A 21,427-nucleotide genomic window follows, 5' to 3' on the forward strand; every position below is an offset into this window, starting at 1 on the left:
TTTGTCTTTGATTACAGTGTATCTCTCTATGGATCTTCTTAGTTTATCCCACTTATAGTTAATTCAGCTTCTTGGATGTATAGATGACATTTTTCATGAAATTTTAGGTTCCTATCATTATTTTTAAAAATACTCTCTCTCTTTTTCTCTCTCTCCTTCTTTCTCTGTCTCTCTCTCACCTCCCTCTCCTTCCAGAACTAGCATGATGTGTATGATGATATCTCACAGGTCTCTAAGGTTTCTATTCAGCTTTTACTTTATTCATTTTTCTTTTGCTCCTCAGACTGTATAATCTCAATTTATCTATCTTCAAGTTGCTGATTCTTCTACCTGTTTAAATCTGCGATTGAGCTCCCCTAGTGATTTTTTTTTTATTTCAGTTATTGTAATTTTGAGTGCCAGAATTTCTACATGGTTCTCTTAAAAATAGAATTTCTATTTATTTGTTTATTCATTAGACAAGGTCTCACTCTGCCACCTAGGCTGGAGTACAGTGGCATGACTTCAGCTTACTGCAGCCTCAATCTCCCAGGCTCAAGAAATCCTCCCTACTCAGTCTTCTGAGTAGCTGGGACTATAGACTTGCACGACCACACCCAGCTATTTTTTCTAATTTTAGTAGAGACAGGGTTTCATGATACTGCCCAGATTGATATCGAACTCCTCAGATCAAGCAATCTGCCCACCTTGGCCTCCCAAAGTGCTGGGATTATAGGCTTGTGCCACCACACCTGGCTTTTAAGTTGCTATTTTCTACTTGGTAAGACATTATTCTGATACGATTAGTTCTTCAGATATGGTTTCCTTTAGCTTTTTAAACATATTTCAAGTAACTCATTTAAAGGGTATTCTAGTAAGTCCAATGCTTCGGTCTCCTCAGAGATAGTTTCTATTAATTTTTTTCCTATGTTTGAGCCATACATTTTTCAGTTCTTTGTTTGGCTCATAATTTTTCTGTTGCAACCTGGATGTTTCGAATATTATGTGGAAACTATGGATAGCAAATTCTCAACTCTCCCAGGATTTGTTGTTGCTGCTGTTCATTTTTATTTGTTTGTTTAATGTTTTTTTTTATAAACTAATTCTGTAAAATCTGTATTCTTTGTCATGTTTGACCATAGAAGTCTCTGTTCTGTTAGAACAACAATTGGACAGAGATTTCCTCAAATGCCTGAGACCAAAAATACTACAGTGTTTGCCAAGAGACTCTGTATTGGGGCCTGCCTTTAATGCTTGGCCAGGCAGTTTACAATTCTGCTTTAGCCTTCACTTCCTTCTTGTGCAAAGCTTCAAGGTCATCCAGAAGTCAGAGCTTAGGATCTTATCAGGTCTTTCCTGGGCATATATGGCTTCCAGATTCCCAGGAATTATGCATGTACTTTTCAAAGCCTTCACGAACATAACATCTCCCAGCCTTTTCTTCCTAATTTTTGGTTCGTAGCAACTACTATTTATCACGTCAGGCAGCAGACACTAAAACATTTGCCTGTAAATGCTTTTGACACATGTTCCCCCTACCCCCACATGGCTTTTGGACTGGGTCAGTTCCAAGTCAGGTGAAATAAAAGACAAGCCTTCTGAGTAGTCTTCCATGTTTCTAAAGGGAACATAATTACAATTATTTTTAAATGAGTTTTATTCTAATAGTCCCTCTGATACCAGGAATGCTGGCTATTCCTTTCACAGGTACCTCTGAGCTGGGGTGTGAGGTATGATTCGAAGTTAAGTTCAAATGCCACAAAGCTTACTGAGATTCAGTGCTTTCCTTGAATAAACACTCCCTGGTGGGTGCAAGCCTCTAGTTAATTTTCAGAGTTGAAAAAAGCTGCTTCTAATCATTTTTTGCCAGTTTTTAAATTTGCTTTTAGGGTGGGGTAAAATATTAGAATGTCTTACTCCACCATTTTTTACTGAAATTACTCCTCTCTGTATTCTTTTACATTGCTTCTTGATATGGCAATTTTGTAATAAAATTTTTGATTGAAAAAGTAAAAAGATAATCAAATCTTTCCTTTAAATATCATGGTTGACCACATTTTAAAAAATGTGTGAACAACTTAGAAAAATTCCTTATAGCTGGTGAGCAATGTCACGTTTATGACCTCCTCCAGTTTCCTGCTCAAAAAAGGCTTCTTGCTCGAGCAAGACTTCAGAGAACTCCAGCTCTTTGATCATAGCTGGCATGGCACTGGCAATGAATACCCTAGTAGCAAGTAAGGCATGGCCAGACTCTTTCTTACACCTCTTCCTCTTCCCTATATTCTGCCCTTGCTGGGCAGGTCCTGGGGTTAGTGAGCAAGACACCTGGAAATGTGGGTCCTAATGGACCCTGTACAGGGTGCAGAGCAGCCTCAGTTTCAGATACTCTTCCAGGAATCAAAGAGAGGATACAAGCGCTCCCTGGCAGCTGCCAAAGGCAAGTTATCACAGTAGGGCAGATGAATATGAATGTGTTGCTAGCAGCCTGCCAACCCCACTCACAATCCTGGGACCACTGGCAGGGCATAGACAAAATAGGTACAAAAATGAATATAAAACAAACCTAAATGCCTATCAGCTGACGACTTAATAAACAAAATATGCTATTTCCATACCATGAGTTTTTACTTGGCAATAAAGCTCTGATACATGCTACAACATGGGTGAAACTTGAAAACATCATACTATGTGAAAGAAACCAGACATAGAAAACCATGTAGTATGACTCCATTTAGAGGAAATGTCCATGGCAGGGCAAGATGGCTACGGTTGTAATCCCAGCACTTCGGGAGGCCAAGGTAGGCAGATTGCTTGAGCCCAGGAGTTTGAGACTAGCATAGGCAACATGGCGAAACCCCTACTAAAATTACAAAAAATTAGCTGGGTGTGGCCACACATGCCTGTAATCCCAGTTACTTGGGAGGCTGAGGTAGGGGGATTGCTTGAGCCCAAGAGGTCAAGGCTGCTGTGAGCCATGATTGTGCCACTCTACTCCAACCTGGGTAGCAGAATGAGACTCTGTTTCAAAAAAAGAAAGAAAGAAAAAGAAAAACATTTGCCCAGAATGGAAAAATCTATACAGATAGAAAGTGAATTAGAGGTTGTCTGGGTTTCAGGAGTTAGGGGCAGGAATAAGAAGAGATTGCTGATGGGTTCACAGTTTTTTTGTGAAGGGTGACAGTGATGAAAATCTGCTAACTAACAATTCTGGGATTATACTGTAAAAAGAACACTGAATTATAGGGCTTAAAGGAGGACATCTTATGTTATTTTTATTATATCTCAATAAAGCTGTTAAAAAGTAGGAATATAGAGGGGACCCTCCTCGGGCAGTACTACTGGCTTCATCACATGTGAGAGCTGCTGCTGCCTCTTCTCTCTGCAGGGCAACACTTACCCTAGGATGGGACCCCGACAAGGGAGGAGCCCTGAAGATTAAATGACATTGGCTCCTTGGACACCTGCTTTTGGATTTCTGCCAAGCATTCTTCTTTTCTTTCATTCTTTTTTTCTATTTTTTGTTTTGGTTGTTTACTTCAGAGTGCCAAAACTTTGTTTTAAGTCATGTTGATGCAGTTTGGCTGTGTCCCCACCCAAATCTCATCTTGAGTTGTAGCACCCATAATTCCCATGTGTCATGGGAGGGACCTGGTGGGGGTAATTGAATCATTGGGACGGGTATTTCCCATGCTATTCTTGTGACTGTAAATATGTCTTATAAGATCTTGTAGCTTTATAAAAAAAGGGAGGTCCCCTGCACATTCTCTCCTACCTGCCACCATATAAAACATGCCTTTTGCCTTCCATCATGATTGCGAGGCTTCCCTAGCCAGGTGGAACTGTGAATCCATTAAACCTCTTTTTCTTTAGAAATTACGTGGTCTTGGGTATGCCTTTTACAGCAGTGTGAAGACGGACTAATACACATGTTGACAGCTACATACTCAGTTAACATTCCTATCTTTACTGGGTAAGAACAAGCTCACAGGTTAAGATTAAGGGAGGCAGGCAGAAGGTGGCCAGGAAGATAAAAAGAGGAGTGACATTTCAGAAATGTATTAATATAGGAGCAAAAATGTATTGATACATGAGCTCTCCAATTTAAAACAATTGAAATCAACAATACCAATCTTATCTTCTTTTTTCCCCCTTCATTATAAACCCTAAGACTGACAGTGACACTGGGGGCAGCTGCCAGAAAACCACTCAGCCTCCAAAGCAACAGATGTGCCAGATACCTTTGCAATTACATCTAATGGATGCCTGAGCTCATGTAACTCCACCCCAATCGCACTCCATAGTTTAGAACATGCTCATTTGAACATGCACAGAGATAGAAAGTAAATTAGAGGTTGTTTTGGGTTTCAGAGAGTAAAGGCAGGAATGAGAAGAGACTGCTAATGGATCCACAGTTTTTTTGTAGGAGGTGACAGGAAAGAAAAATCTTCTCCTGATTTTTCCATTGTCATTTCCAGAACTATGCCATAACTTTCTTTAAACAACTTTGCTTTGGTTGACTTTTGGTTGAGTCCATGAGAACTTATGGGACCAGAATAATCTGAAAATTTTGGTGAATTCACATCTTGAAATGGGGATAATAGTCTCTTTTCAATTCTGTCATCACTATTATCATTATTTATTAAAATATTCTTGTCTGCATGATCCCAGGATTTGGCAAGCCATGAAAAGGCCTGTTCTTGTCAAGGGGCTTACCCACCCCCAAAAATATTGTGCTTTGGCAAAACCTACAGACTGATTGATCCTCCGATCTGCTGTGGCTTAATTCTGGGCACACCGTTGGACTGTATCTCCCAGTCTGCCTTACAGTCTGGGGTGATCATTTGAGTGAGCCCAGTAGAACACAAGCAGAAATGGTGTGCATCTCCTCAGGTCTGCTCCCCAGGGGAGCCATTCTGCTGGTTTCCCCTTCCAGCTGGCTAGAATAAAAATGACTCCTAGCACAACCTGAAGGAAAAAGGGGTGGGTCTCGTACCACCATCAGAACTCCCATATAGCACTGTTAAAAGAACAGAACTTTTATTTCATTAGACACTGAAGCTTGGAGGTTTCTCTGGACCTGAGGATACCCTAACTAGTACAAATGTCTTTTAAATGAACTTAACCATATCCAAATTTGTTGCTGTGTAACAAACGACCCCAAAACTCAGTGATTTCAAACAACACACCTTTCTTAGCTCACATTTTCTGTGGGTCTAGAATTCAGGCATGGCTTAACTGGATGTCGCTGGTTCACAAAGCTGCAATCAAAGTGTCAGCCAGGGCTGCAATCATCTCTGGGCCAGGACTACTGGAGAATCCACTTCTCGGCAACCTCCTGTGGTTGTTGGCAGCATTTAATTCTTTAACAGTTGTTGGTCTGAGGGTGTCAGATCCTTGCTGGCTGTTGGCTGAAGACATCAGTTCCTTGCCAGAGGGGCCTCTCCAGAAGGCAGCTGATGACATGGCAGCTGGCTTTTCTCAGAGCAAACAAGAAAGAGAGACAAAGAAGATGCTCCAGATGGAGTTGGAGTCTCTTTGTAGCCTAATCTTGGAGTTGACATCCCATCACTTTGGCCACATTTTATTGCTAGAAACAAATTACTAGTTGCAGTCCATGCTCAAGAGGAGGGAATCCCACTCAGGGGCAGGAATACCAGGAGGCAGGGACTATTGTGGGCCGTCTTTGAGGCTGCTCTTTTTTTTCCCCTGAAGATTCATGGACACCTTTTTAAATGCTCTAAAGCTGTGCTGTCCAATATGGGAATCATTAGTCACATTCGACTATTTAAATGCAATTGAGTTAAAAATTCAATTTCTCAGTCACAACAGGCAGATTTCAAGTCTTCGATAACCACATGTACCTAGTGGCTCCCATATTGGACAGTGCATATATAGAATATGTCCATAACTGCAGAAAGTTCTATTATTGTACAAACAAAACAAACAAAAAACTCTCTTTGACAAGCTGGCTTTCCCCAGAATTGTGAAACAACAAACTGGGCTTCTGGGACACCTAGCCTGTTTCTGCCATCATTGCCACCCATAGTGTTCATCTGTCTCCTTTCAGGAACTCAGTTGTAACTAGTCTCTTCCCTTCCTGAAAACGTACTCTCAAAAGAAAAATAATTAAACAAATTCACGCTAAGGTGTACCTTTAGCCTCATCATTTTCTCAAAGGTACTTCCATTCTAACCAGACTAAATCTGAAGCAACAAATTCTCAATTGTGGCACTTTAGATATCAATTCTACTGATTTGGAGGAGGACTTTCAAGTCTTCTGAATGCTTTGAAACTCAAAGCATCCTTTCTGAAATGAGAACATTCACCCGTAATCTATCGGACTTTTGAATTCTGGTTTTCATGTGAATTTTTCCGCAGTAAAGAGTAACCTGGATCTGGACGTGTTCTAATTTAGCATCATATGTGCAAACATGAAATAAATAATATAGCAGACTCCACCTCTATGTACTCATAATGGGGGACCACCATACCGGGAGAACTACATTTTGACATTTTAATACCTAGTTCTTCTTCGTGGGTTCATTATTTAACTTGTTTCAACCGGGACAGCCTTTCAGCTGCAGAGGGAAACAGTTCTTTGACAGAGGAGACAAAAAGCGCTGGAAATGACTCCTTGATGCTTTTCCACCTGAACGAGCAAGCCCCCTTAATAGATCCTGGCGCACAGTATTCACCTGTGCAGCTCGAGCAGGGTCTTTGCTGGCACAAACATAATTTGCCACATCGTCTCCATGTGATCGTTTGGAAGCTGAGGGAGCTGTCTCTAATGACAGGTCACAAACATCCGCGACGCGGGCTCCTTTATGCCTGGTCGGCTGGGCTGGGCGCTGGCAGCTTTGCCACGCAGACGCTTGTTTTTGTTATGGAACAAAAGCCTCACTCCCAGCTGTGGCGCCAAAATCTCGCTCGCACTGTACAAATAACTGACAGCTCCGGAGCTAGGCGTAGAGGAGGCCTGGATGGGCTCCTCCAATAGCAGCCGCCTCTGTCTGCGACCCCCGCGTGTTGACAGGCAGCCTGCTGCTGGCGGGAAGGAGGCGAGGGCGAAAACCAGGACGTGGAGTTGGCTCGGAGTGGGCGTGAGCCCCAGCAGAAAAGTGAAAGCCTATTGGGGCCCGCCGCCCGGGAAGAATCCGCACTGTCACCCGGAGCCTGCGGCTGAGGTGCTGTGAATTTATTTCGTTCACCCCATCAGCCTGCAAGAGATTCCCCTGACGAGTTCCTCATGGTTTCGTGTCCAGTCTTTGTGATGACAGGGCGATGATGTAGCACATAATGTGTACACTTCACTCAGGGGGGACTCATAGAAAGTCATTTAAATCCCCAGTCCCCTACTAGGTGCTCTGGAGTGACGCAAAGGTGAGAGAAACGGGAGGAGGAGATCGCTTACATGTTAGAGATGCTCATTGCTTCCTGCAAGCCTTCAAAGCAAAAAGTCATGACCATCATCATGAAAGAAGGTTTATTAAACATCAAGTTGTGTGTATTGCTGTTGTGTATTAAACTGTGCAACTAAAAAGAGCTTGTCCATGCCTTGAGTGGCTAAAAGATTCACATAGCAAGGAAAGTTCCCAGGTTGTGCTAGGCAGACTGAGTATGCAAAATCTGCATCTGCTGCACAGTAGGCAAAATAAAATAGATTCATGCCTGGCCAGTGAATACTAGGAGACTCTAGCTTTGGGGAAAATTAAATGACTTTGAAGTTGTGGTTTCTGAGTTGGAGGCCATAGTGCTCAGAGCTCTGGAGTTCGCATGGCTGAGCACCTTCACTGTTCTGCACGTGTTGGTCATGTGATTTTGAAGACAGCCAACTTCTCTGGGCCTGGCTTTCTCATCAATAAGGTGGAGATAAAATACATCCAGACTTGCTGTGAGGATGCAATGGGATGATTTATGTAAAGTGCCTGACACTTAAGCACACAACAAGTGTAATTTGATGCCAGTATCTGACAGAGAATTTTGCAGATATGATGATATAGTGATAGGTCACTTTCTTCAGCATGAAGAAAAAGCATTTAGGGCAGTATACCTAGCATGTGGTGAGCACCCAATAGTGTTGATGTTGCACTGCTGAGCATATCACACAAATCCTGGCTCTGCCAGTTGCCATTTGTTTCTTGGTCTCTCTGTGCCTTGATTTCCTCATCTGTAAAATGGATATAATAATAGTCCCTACCCCATAGGATGCTAGAGGATCAAATGAGATTACTCATGTAAAGAAATCAGTAGCTGGCAATACTATTACCAGTAAGTGTCATCTATTACCGTTAATGCTTTCACATCTGATGGATGATTGTTCTAGGAATTATGCCTTGGTGATAGATTATATTATCCTCAGTATAATTTAAGGACAGAGAAAATGAAGTTTTCCTTAAGATCATGCCTCTCTTCACCTTAGATTTGGGTTCTGCCCTCTTCTCTGGGTTCCAAAGTTCTTTTCACTGTCACCTAGGACTCTGCATTGTGACATCCAATCGTCCTGTCCTCTCTGCAACAATTCTTTTTTAAACTTTGAATTTTGAGATTATTTTAGAGTCACATGCACTTGTAAGAAATACCAGAGAGATTATGTGTACCCAGTTTTCTCCAATGTACCCAGTTTTCCTTAATGGTTGCATCTTGAATAACTGCAGTACAATATCCTATCCAGGATATTGATAATACAATCCACCTTGTTCAGTCTTCATCAGTTTTACAGTTGGTCATGTAAAGTTTTGCAGTTGTACAGTTGTGTGTGTATATATTTGTGTATTTATAGTGAAGTTGTGTGTGTGTGTGTATTCGTGTATGTAATTACATGAATCTACCTGTGATAGAATTAAACAGAATTAAAATACAGAACAGTTCCAACACAAGGGTCCGTTGTCTGACATACTTTGTACCCCGGATGTTCACTGATTACACTACCACCATTTTCCCATAAAATTCCTTTCTCCTGATTTCAAAGACTTGCTAAGAGCTTGATTAGCCCATCACAAATAAATTCTGGCTAATGTATTGATGGACAGTAAATGATGAATGGGTCATACCCCCTAAGATAATTGTATTCTTAGAGAGAGCTTTAATGATTTTGCTCTGAGGAATGAGCAGTATGAGACTATCAGGAAATGCGATAAAAGAAAATGGGGCTCAGAATTATCACTCAATTTTAAAAGTGCATGAAAAAGCGGGGGTGGAAAAGAAACATGGAAGCCTGAAAGGGCTCCAGGCTGATTCATCTAAGTGGAAGTCTAAAACACACATACACCCCTTCAAAATGAGAAAGGTTTCAGAAACTTCTCCCCTTCACCCAGCCATCATCCACTGGAATACATAAGAAATCTCACAGCTGCAGTTGAAGAACTAGATCTCAGTCCTGCTCCCTTTGAACAACACAGGACAGAAGTTAAACAATCAGTCATTGCCCAGGCTTGCAATTGCTGTGAAAAGAATCCTGTTTCATTGGGGTGAACCACAACCTTTTAGTATTGATGACGCTGATATATTCTCAAGGTGCAGAAAGCTCTGGCTTAAAGCCTGGCAGGAGATGAGGATAAAAGGCATTCCCTTTACAAATTTTGACATCATTAGAATGCAGAATACTCCACACTTTTCCTTCTGAGACTTTGTGCAAAACCTGAGAATTACAGCACACAATCCTGGGAGTGGAGGAATGGAAGCCTTGGTCCTCAAGTGCTTCATAGCACAAGGTTGTCCTAGTGAGGAGCAGAGCTGGGGCACAAGTCCTGTGGCTTTCTGTGGTGCTACAGGCAATCGAAAAAAAGGGTCAAGGGATTGGAAAGAGAAAATGTGAAGAAGTGGCATTGCCAAAGGCAATGTTTGACTTAGTTGTTCCTTGTGTTCTGAAAGTGTGGTACCTGGCCAGCAGCCACAGCAGCACCTTGCCACTTGTTAGGATGCAAATGTTCCAATCCCATCCCACATTTTTTGAATCAGAAATTTTGAGGCTGTATCCCATTAATCTGTGTTTTAACAAACTCTCCAAGTGATTCTGATGTGATGCATGATGAAATTTGAGAACCAGTAGAGCTTCCAACAAAAAGATTCACAAATAAGTTTATTGGCCCACTAGAATGGTTAACCATTCTTATGGGGATATAGATGGAATAGTCAAGTACTATTTTAAATTCAGGAAAGAAATGTTTAAGCAACTATAAATGCTAAGCACTATTTTAGGGACAGAGGGATGAACAAGACAGACAATATCTCAGTGTCACAGAGCTGCTGGTAATAAGTGCTCAAACGAAAAAAAAAAAAAAAAACAGGTCTGAAGTGCAATTTTAGCAGGGTGGTGAGGAAAGGCCTTTTTAAGGACATATTTGAGCAGATGCCTGAATGAAGCTCAGGAACCAGCAGGTTGTGGTAAGATCTGGAAGCAGGGTGCTCTGGTGGAGAGGACTGGAAGTGTGATGGCCTGATATGAACTTGAATTTAGTGTGATGAAGGAAGACAGAAGGCAATGTGGATAGGAAGGAGGGAAAGGAGAACAGGTTGCTGAGAGGTGGGATGGAGCTACTGATAAAATTATAAGGTCTTCTGGACCACAGAAGGAAAATCTGGATATCTTCTCAGCATGATGAGAAACTATCAGAGGCTCTCGGACAGGGGAGGGGCATACTTTATTTTTTGTATGTTTTAGACTATTTGACTGCTACGTGGAGGTCTGCCTGTAGGAGGACAAAAGTGAAACAATAAGACTTGTTAGGAGGTAGTCCAGGTTAGAGATGATGAATGCTAGATGAATATGGTAGTGGTGGAGGTGGTGGGATTGACTGGATTTAGGATGTATTTTGAAGAGAAATCTGGGATGTGGGAGAAAAAAAGGAATTGAGATTGACTTCCAGGTTTTTTCCTTTAACAGGTAAATTGCAGCACCACTCATTAAAATGGGCAAAACTTGGGAAGGAACAAGTTTGAAGAGAACATCAAGAATTTTATTTTGGTCCTGTTAAGTTTGAGATGCCTATTAGACATCCAAGTACTGTGCTGGATATCAAATATATGAGTCTACTACTCAATAGTAGACTGAATTGAACTTTATTACCTTATAGTGTGTGTAACTAGGTTTAAAAAAAACCTATTCATTAAATGTTACAGGTAAGTATTTTTTAAAAGAGCATTTTATTACATAATACTTTGCTTTTTGCCATTCTCACATTCCTTGAATCTATTTTATTAAAACTTTTCACCTGAGTCTTTTACATTTAGTCTCTCCATCACTAGAACCACTTTCCCATTCTTTTAACAATTCTGCAAGCCACATCATATTCTCTTCCAGATGCGATGTTTGACATGTAGCACTTTTTGGATCTGTATATTATGTTGCCTCTGGACACTTTATCCTAACCACAAAAAAATCAATCTGCTGCTTATGATCTCCATACCAAAATCACACACCATTTTACTTTATAAGGTGGTATATAGATGTCTTGTTTCCAGCAATGTCCATCAGTGGTGATTCTAGAAAAACAGCCAAATCTAAGTTAAATTTCTTTGACTCCTGGTTTTACTGAATGCATCAAAGGGCATCTGTAAACATTCTGACCTAACACTGACTGAGATTGCTTCAGGCCAATGTGCTTCCTTCAAGCAATACTTCATTGTACAAAATTGAGTATTTGAGTAGGCACCCTTGTAAAATTAGAGATGCCATGAGAGGCAAATATAAGACATCTGCCTCTTTTTTGAAGGATGCTTTTAGAATATAAAAACCTCATACAGGCCAGGCATGGTGGCTCATGCCTGTAATGCCCCAACATTTTGGAAGCCCAAGACAGGCAGATTGCTTTGAGCTCAAGAGTTTGAGACCAGCCTAGACAACATGGTGAAACCCAATCTTTAGGAAAAAACAAACCAAAAAAACAATAATTAGCCAGGTGTGGTGGTGCATGCCTGCAGTCCAGCTACTTGGGAGGCTGAGGTGGGAGGTGGGAGGATGACTTAAGCCTGGCAGGTGGAGGTTGCAGTGAGCCAAGATTCCACTGCTACACTCCAGCCTGGGTGATAGTGCCAGCCCTTGTCTCAAAAAGAAAAAAAAATTCATATACTCCAGCATAAATGTATAAAAGCTAAACACCACTGGGGCAGAATACCCTTGGACCCTGGAACTCATTCCCACCTTCTGCAAGGGGAAAGAGCCAAGGTTCTTGGGAAAGACTCTTCAGATAGTCATTCCAGTATATTCTGGCATGAGTTCACCATGAGCACAGCTAAGATCACATAATACAGGGGTGCAGAGAAAATGCTGGTGTTGCTGGTCTAGGTGCACATTAGGTTACCTTTAGACACGCTGATCTGAGTGGAGAAATGAGGGTGTCAAGTGTTTTTAACCTGAGTATTCACATTTCTCTGCACCACCAAAATCATGGTTTCTGGGTTAATAAGTGACCATAGAGGAGCTTTTCCATAGACCACCTAACATGTGCTTGACTTCCCTGTCTTGGGACTGTTGATTCTCAGGTAACGTGGAGTGATGTCAATGCTGCTGCCGCTGCACAATCCTTTCATCACACCAGCCTAGCCTAAGCCCTACACAAAGAGTCATGCTCAAAAGTAAGACTACGTGGTCTTTGGATTAAAAATGTCAAAAATAACTGTGGGGTTTTAAAAATTAGATGCACCCGGCCTTGTAAAGAATATGTTCCTGCTCCCAGAGTGGAGACCCCAAGCTCTGTATCATCTCTGTGCCTTTGCTCCTGAGGCCACCTCTCCCTGGAATGTCTCTTCCACCTCATCATCTGGTAGATCCCCACTCCCTCAGCTCTGGCAGGACCTCATCCAGCAAGCTTTCCTTGACCCACTGTGGCCATTTGGCTCTCTCCTTCTCCATGATCCTCAATTCCCTTGCACATCATATCATGCCTTTACCAGAGGGATGGTAATAATATGTTCATGCATCTGTATCTTCTGTTAGACTGTGAGCTCCTGAGCACAGGAACCAAGCAACAGTAGGGGCATTTCAGGGTCCACCAAAGAACTTAGGATATATAGTAGAGACTCAACAACCTTTCCTAAGGGCTGACCTTCAGAGCTGCATTTAGTTTTGTTTTGCATTGTAATTTTCCATTTTGGTCTCAAGCGTAGTCCATAAGAGGAGACAGCTGGTCCGGCCACCTATATGGTATCACTGGAAAGATGTCAGGCAGGGTTCTCAACCTGAAAAATCTGATACAGCTACTGTCATCTGAATTAAACCTGAAATTTCTCCACTAAAAGTTACCCTCTCATTTAGGTCCTCAAGAATCACTGGCTATCTACAAATACCAATGAAGAGAATAAGTCCCTAAGTTCAACGCTGCTTAATATGCATAGGAGCCACCTGGGATCTTATTAAACTCCTGATTTGGATGTGAGGAGAGGACAGAGATTCTGCATTTCTAAAAAGCTCCCAAATGATGCTGATGCTGTGTGATTGCAGACCAACCTTTGGGTAGCAATGATCTGGCAGTCAATCTCAACTTTAGCATTCATTAGAATCACATGGAGGGGCTCTTCAACGAGATAGCCGAGTCCCACTCCCAGGTTTTCTCATTCAGTTGACCTGGGGCATGGCCTGAGGTTTTGCATTTCTAGCAGGTTTTCAGGGTCCACAGCAGCTGCTGCTGGTCCATGGACCATACTTTGAGAATCACAGCTTTATAGCCACTGGGTTCACTTTCTTTACTCCTGAGAGACACTGGAGACTATAACACAGTCCTGCAGTGGAAACACCATTTGTGGGAGTCAATTTCAGCTGTTCTTTCATTAAGCCATGACTTGGCTCTCACCTGTATCTGCTCTAGCTCCAATTCTACTTGGAGCCAATGCCAATTTCCCATCTTCAAAACTTATTTCTCTTTATCCTGTTTCCTTTAATAATATGTTTTTTAAAAAATTAAAAATCTGAAATGTGTATTCATTACTTCCTTGACTCCCAGCCATTTAAAAAATCCACAGCAATCTGCCTTTCATTCTGTTAGCATCACCAACTTGCTACCAAATTCTGTGGCAATTTTCAGTCCCCATCTACAATCTCAAGGTATACTCAGTTACTTTAGCAAACATCACTGTATGGTATACATTCCTATTAGACAGGGTCCAAGCAGAAAAACACAAAAAGTGTTTAAAAATACAAGAAATTTCATCCCCATTGGTGATGGAAGAGCTGAGAAAATAAATCGGTTATTGAGACAACACAGAAATTAGTAAGGACAGGAACCTGCTACCCTCCCATGCTAGAGGGACAAAAAGAGGTGGGGCTATCACAGCCAGTGGCTTCTTGACCTGCGGAAACAGAGAGAGCTGGAGTCTGGGAGGATATAACCCCAGTGGGAGGACAGCCCTACAGCCCTACAACAGAGAGACAGGGATTCCCTGGCTCCTGCTTAACTCTCTCTAGTCTCCTACCTGTGCCCCGAGAAGGGAGCTTGGGAGAAATGGCCTATAGTGGATGGCTACAGTGACAGATAGAAGATCAGGGGAAGGGCAAGGAATGGCCCTGATGACAAATAGGCTGAGGACCAGCCCAGCTCCTTCATCAATACCCTCTCCAGATCTTTTTTTTTTTTTTTGAGCCAGAGTCTCACTCTTTCACCCAGGCTGGAGTGTAATGGCACAGTCTCGGCTCACTGCAACGTCCACCTCCCAGGTTCAAGCAATTCTCCTGCCTGACACTCCTGAGTAGCTAGGACTACAGGTGTGTGCCACCACACCTGGCTAATTTTTGGTATCTGGAGTAGAGACAGGCTTTCACCATGTTGGCCAGGCTGGTTTTGAATTCCTGACCTTAAGCAATCCACCTGCCTCAGGCTCCCAAAATGCTGGAATTACAGGCATAAGCCACCATGCCCGGCTCCCAGATCTATCTCTTAAACATCAAACACGATCACACAACTTCACCTGGATGTCTGTGGGCATCTGAAACCTGTTATTTCCTAAATGGCGCAATGTCCCCCACCAAGCCTCTTCCTCACCCCCCGCCCAGTGACTAGCACTAAGATCAACTGGTCCCTAAAGTTCAAACCAGACCATTGTCCCTGGTTCCTTCTTTTCTTGTTCTGCCCACATCCTGCCGGTCACCAGGTTTGGCTGATTTCGGCTTAGGAACTGTTTCTCAAATCCATCCTCACCTCGGTTTACCCTCTGTGGTAGCTTTACCTCAGACCCTTTTCATTTCCTCTGGACTAAGACCCTCTTCACTTCCCCTGACTCTATGACTCTTCCCTTCAGGCGTCACTTCCATGATGCTGCCAGAATACCTTCCTAACATGCACATTGAACCACATACCTCACCTTCTCAGAACTTCGGAGTTTTTCCAACAAGATCCCAAGTTCTCCTAAGACAGGTAGGTTCTGAATCCCCGATAGGCCTAAGTACTAAGTAATACTCAACTCCTAACACTGGATTTTCCTTCTTCCAGGAAAAGCAGAGTCTGAAGAAATGCAGTGGAGGAGATCCTAAGACACACAGTTTTGCCTCAAGTATATTGTACCCACCATTCCCACTGTCCTATGAAAAAGCTGGAGACAGAGCCCGCTTCCTGGACATGCAGCTTGTACTGTCACCCAGGGCCTCCTGCTTGGAAGAGCCCATGCTTGGTTTAATGTTCTTCTGTCTCTGCCTTGAAATTCATGGTAATTTTGAACAAGGAGTCCTGCATATTTATTTTATCCTGGGCTCTGCAAATTACGTAGTCAATCCTGGCCAGGAATATCTACAAGCCTAAGAAATACAAGCTGAATGCTATTCTGAAAGATGGCAGCTCATATGCTTAGGGTGACATTGGATTTTAGATTCTAGAAGATATAAATACCCTGGGTAGGGAATCACTGATTATCTGCAAGGTATGTAAAAGAGATAGAGAGATCACTGGGAAAAAAAAACAAGCTGAACGTGAATTGAGAATTAGATAAAGGTATTTAAAGCTGATGGGAAAATGGCATCACTAATAGTAGAATAATGTAGAAGTCATGTAAGGGGAAAAAAAACCTTGTGAAACAACATGGGTAAAATGATTATAGTGTTGTGGTGACTGGAACTCTGTATTAAAAACCTATCAGAAAAGATTTAGAAACAAATATTAAGGGTCATTATTTTTCTATCCAAGATCATCACTAGCTATTTCCTCTCTGTGCTGAGAACCGAATAAGGGAAAGTGGCAACTTAGGATAAATAGAGGAAAACCTTTTTGTGTATGGGTGGATTGTTATATATTATAACATAAGAAAGTAGCAAAGACCCAAGAATATTCTTGTGTTTTTCCTGCTGGTCACTCTTCTTGTCCCTTTCTCTTTCTTCTTCTTCCTTCCTTTCCTGTTCCTCTTTATTTTTCTTCTCCTCACTCCTCTGAAAAACTCTGGAAGGCAACAAGGAGCAACAGTATTGATTTTGAAATAAAGTTTTTGTTTGAAATTCCAGCTTTGACCAAGCCAGCTTTGCCTGCTGTGTGGCAACAGGAAGTAAGACACCAGGTGGCAGGATGGCTGTCACTAGATAAATAGATGGAGTCAATGAGGGCATGAGGATAATGAGGTTTATGTGGAGGAGGTGGTCGGACAAGCAGCTCAACCACAGCTCTTATAGGAATGCGATAAAAAAGTTGCAAGTCACCTCTAAATCCACAATGAAAGAAATGGAAGGTAATCAAGGCTGCTCCACCCACCACCTTCCCCAGGCCTCCTTCATCCTTGCACATTGTCGGCCGGATGGACAGTTTTTATATCTACAACAGTTTAAGGGAGATTCTTTATCCTAGTAAGTATGACAAGTACCGAAGAATTTTTCACTTCTTACAAGATTCTCACTCTCATTTTTTTCATATTAACAGGCATAACAACAAAAAGAAATTTATGACTAGCTTTTAAGAAATCCCAGTGGCATTTATATCAGCATGTGCTGATGTCTCATTTTATTTTATGGCTTTCAAGACTCTCATGATAGGTTGCTAGGGTTAATTTAGGTACTTCTTCCCCTGGAATAGCTTGAGTATAAAATAACAAACATAGAAACTAAAATGGTGTAGATAAAAATTGTACTGGAGGCAAAGGGGATAGATTAGGAGCTTCTGATGTCTTACTGTCATCAAACTGAAAATACCCTAATTGGAAGCCTGATGAAGGAAATAAATGAGAGTTGTTAAAAATAAGCTCAAAATTCAAAACATTTAATTCTTAAAATTAGGTAGATAGATGAGAAAATAACATAGTTATGGTAGTTTGGATTTGCAGTAAAGTGTCCTGGGTATAATTTCTGTTTTTTTTTTTTTTAATTTTCTCAGTCAGATTTACCTAAAAATGGATCTGGAAAGTAGAAAACGACCCTTGGAAGGTTTGAGCCTTCACCATCCAATACGGTAGCCACTAGTCACATGTGGCTATCCATACTTAATTAAAAGTAAATAAAATTTAAAATTCCATTCCTCGTTTGCAGTAGGCACATTGCAAGTGCTCCATAGCTGCATGTGGCTGGTGGCTGCTGTACTGAACAGCACAGACATAGACCATTTCCATCATTGCAGAATGTTCTAGCAGGTGAGCCATTTGTAGGCTCACATTTATATTAATGTCAAATACATTAAAAGGGCTAGGTTTAGTATTTTGGAAAACATTGCTTATTAGAGGTATTATGATAATTACTATTTAATCCTAGAAATATTTCTTTTTTTCTTTTCTTTTTTTTTTTTTAAGAGGACATCTCACTCTGTCATGCAGGTTGGAGTGCAGTGGTGTGATCTCAGCTGACTGCAACCTCTGCCTCCCAGGCTCAAGCAATTCTCCCACTTCAGCCTCCTGAGTAGCTGGGACCATAGATGTGCACCATCATGGCCAGCTAATATTTTTATTTTTTATTTTTATTTTTTGGTAGAGACAGGGTTTTGTTATGTTGCCCAGGCTGGTCTTGAACTCCTGAGCTCAAGTGATCCACCTGCCTTGGCCTCCCAAAGTGCTGGAGTTACAGGCGTCAGCCACCACACCCTGTCATTAAGCCTAGAAATATTTATATTAGGAGAGAAGGATTAACTAAGGGTTATTAAATAAATAAAGACAGGCATGTAAGTAATAACTAAGTAAATGAGAATCAAATCTGCAAACTAAATTTTAAGAATTATCAGCAATAGCACATCATTGTAGTATAAAGAAATTATGATGTGACATAAATTTTAAAAATGGTAGTTGTTGAAATGAAGCCTTGCTTTAGGTGAATTTATAAAAGGAAATAGGAATTCAACGAAAATTATAATGGATGAAGTCTAGCAGAAGTCAGTAGTACAAACATTGGTAGGAAACAGGAATAATTTGTAAATAAGTTCAATGAAGAAAGGAAAAGAAAGGCCTTTCTTTATATATTTATAAATCTAAAGATTTGGGGAAGAAAACGTGAAGAAATTTAACAACAAAGCTACGGAAGTATTTGCAGAAAATATGGCAATAGGGTTTTTTAACATCAAGGGCTCAAATATGGGGATAAGAAAAACGCTGACTCTATTAGGGTTATGGGCAAAGGATAAGAAAATAATGTGCAGAAGGGGAAGTAAAACTTGAACACACAGGAAAATATTTTTCATCATTAATGATCAAAGAAATTAATTAAAACAAAATCAAATTTGATGGACCATTTGTCAAGGTGGCAAGGGAGAAAATGATGGAAAAAGTGAGACGTGATTAAAGTAAGAGAGCATGCAGGACGCCAGCCACTTTCTTGTGGTTTTCAGGGTGCACATTGCAGAACTCTTTCCTAAAGCCATCTAGACAAATGTATCGAGAAAATGTGCACACTATTTGATTCTACTTCTGGCACTGACCCTAAGGAAAGAATCCAAAAAGTGTGTAATACTTTCTGTACAAAGGTCAGCAGCACTATATTACATAGAAAGATGTGGTGAAATCATTGCACAGCTTGACAGAACATTCTGCCCAAGCTGGACCGCACTGTTGCTATCTGGGCTTACTGAAACCTCTGCCAACCAGGTTCAAGTGATTCTCCTGCCTCAGTCTCCTGAGTAGCTGGAATTACAGGTACTCACCACCACACCTGACTAATTTTTGTATTTTTAGTAAAGATGGGGTTTCACCTTGTTGGCCAGCCTGGTCTTGAATTCCTAACCTCAGGTGATTCGCCCACCTCAGACTCCCAAAATGCTAGGATTTCAGGAGTGAGCCACTGCACCTGGCCCATTTTTTTTAACAAGCCAAAAAACAGAGAAAATGGGAGACTTCCTTTGCCTCCTTTCTCAAGCCTGTCCACCTCCCCAGAGTTTAGCAGGTATGCTATGGAGGCTTCATATCCATCTAAAATCACACTATGTATTAATAGACATATATAGTATATTTTGTAGGGTGTTTTAAATGCAAATGAGATCATGTTGTAAAAAAGTGTTCTATAGCTTGTTCTTTTCTCTTAAAAATATGAGTCCCGGCCAGGCATGGTGGCTCAAACCTGTAATTCAGCACTTTGGGAGGCCGATGCAGGTGGATCACGAGGTCAGGAGTTTGACACGCACCTGGCCAAGATCACCATCTCTATTAAAAATACAAAAATTAAGGCCAGGCACAATGTCTCACGCCTGTAATCCCAGGAGGCCGGCGCGGGTGGATCACAGGTCAGGAGATTGAGACCACCCTGGCCAACATGGTGAAACCCCATCTCTATCAAAAATACAAAAATATTAGCTGGGCATGGTGGTGCTCACCTGTAGTCCCAGCTATTCAGGAGGCTGAGGCAAGAGAATCACTTGAACCCGGAAGATGGAGGTTGCAGTGAGCCAAGACTGCACCACTGCACTCCAGCCTGGTGACAAAGCAAGATTCCAACTCAAAAAAAACAAACAAATGAACAAACAAAATTAGCCAGGTGCCAGGGCGGGCACCTGTAATCTCAGCTACTCTGGAGGCTGAGGCAGGAAAATTGCTTGAACCAGGAGGCGGAGTTCGCAATGACCCAAGATCGCAGTGACCCAAAAGTGCACTCTAGCCTGGGAAACAGAGCAAGACTCCATCTCAAAAAAGAAAAAGAAAGAGTCCTTTCCTCCTTTCTCTTTTAGCACACAGTGACTTCCCTCACTCCTTTTAGTGGCTGCAAAGCAGCTCATATATTGTGAAAGACTTCTTTTTAAACTATTCTCATTTTGATGAATATTTATGCTGTATTCAATATTTTGCTATTAAAACCAGTGCTGCAATAAATATTCTCTCCGTATTCCTTTGTGCTTTTAGGCACAGTGTTCTAGGATGAACAACTAGAAATGGAATTGCTGGTTTCAACTGGCAACTGCATTTCAGAAGCATGATAGACACTGCAACAGTATACAGTCATGTGAGGGGTACACACAACAGCATTCTCGTACTCTCAGTAACCCTGAATAGTATCAAAGATTTAGAATTTCTACAAACCTGGTAAGCAAATATTGTATTAGGTATTTTAATAACACTGAATTACTTGCATTTTGCTGCATATTAATCCTTGATTTTAAGTTGATAATATTTTCTATCTTTCATTTATTTTAAAACTGTTTAATAGTTTCTTTTGTGATAAAGTCTACAAGTTCTTTTGTGATCATATTTATCACCTTTTTGCTATGGCTCTGACTTGGTATCAAGTTTAAAATGGCTATCTTTCCTAGAGATTATAAAAATATTCACGCATACATTTTGCTAATTTTTTATGATTTATTTTTACCCTACTGGCTCCATAAACACCTACAAGTTATAAAATCATGTGTGAAAGAAAAGCTCTCATTATAAAATTAGGTGGAAAAATAATGTGAGACAAAAATTATGATGCATAGAAAAGACATGAAAATAAATATACCAAAACAATTACAGGGGTTATCTTTGCATAGGGAGGTTAGAGGTGATTTTTATCCCTTCTACAAGTTTGTATGTTTCAGATTTTTTATAGTATTGGTTATATTTATAACATATGGTGGCATTTTACGTTCCTTTTCTGCTCAATACAGTAATTATTCCTTTTCCTTTTAACTATATGAGTTGGTGGAGGCCACCCATCACAGCCATCTACCCTTGGCCACAGGTGTCAGCTCATGATTTGGACTGGGTCATCCAGAAATCATTCACTGGGATTTTTCCAGCTGATGCAAGTAGCAAAGAGTTCCCCTGCCCCTGTTCGCAAGGTGGACAAGTGTGTGGCCAGAGCTACCTCTGGATATGGTTCTAGTTGGCCGGATAATGAAATAAGTAAGTGTCATACACACACACACACACACACAGAGAGAGAGAGAGAGAGAGAGAGAGAGAGAGAGAGAGAGAGAAGGAGAGAGACAGAGACAAAGACAAAGACAGAGGACCACATATCACTAAGGCCCCATATCTAATTTTCCCAAGCTCAGGTTCATGTGTGGTTGAATTATCTGAGCTGATAAATTCCTCTTCTGCCCTGTTTTTTTTCTTTAGTGTGAGTAGGATTGAAGTTACTGACACCAGAAGGGTCCTG

This window comes from Saimiri boliviensis, chromosome 15, assembly GCF_048565385.1.
Source record: "Saimiri boliviensis isolate mSaiBol1 chromosome 15, mSaiBol1.pri, whole genome shotgun sequence".
NCBI classification, from domain to species: Eukaryota; Metazoa; Chordata; class Mammalia; order Primates; family Cebidae; genus Saimiri; species Saimiri boliviensis.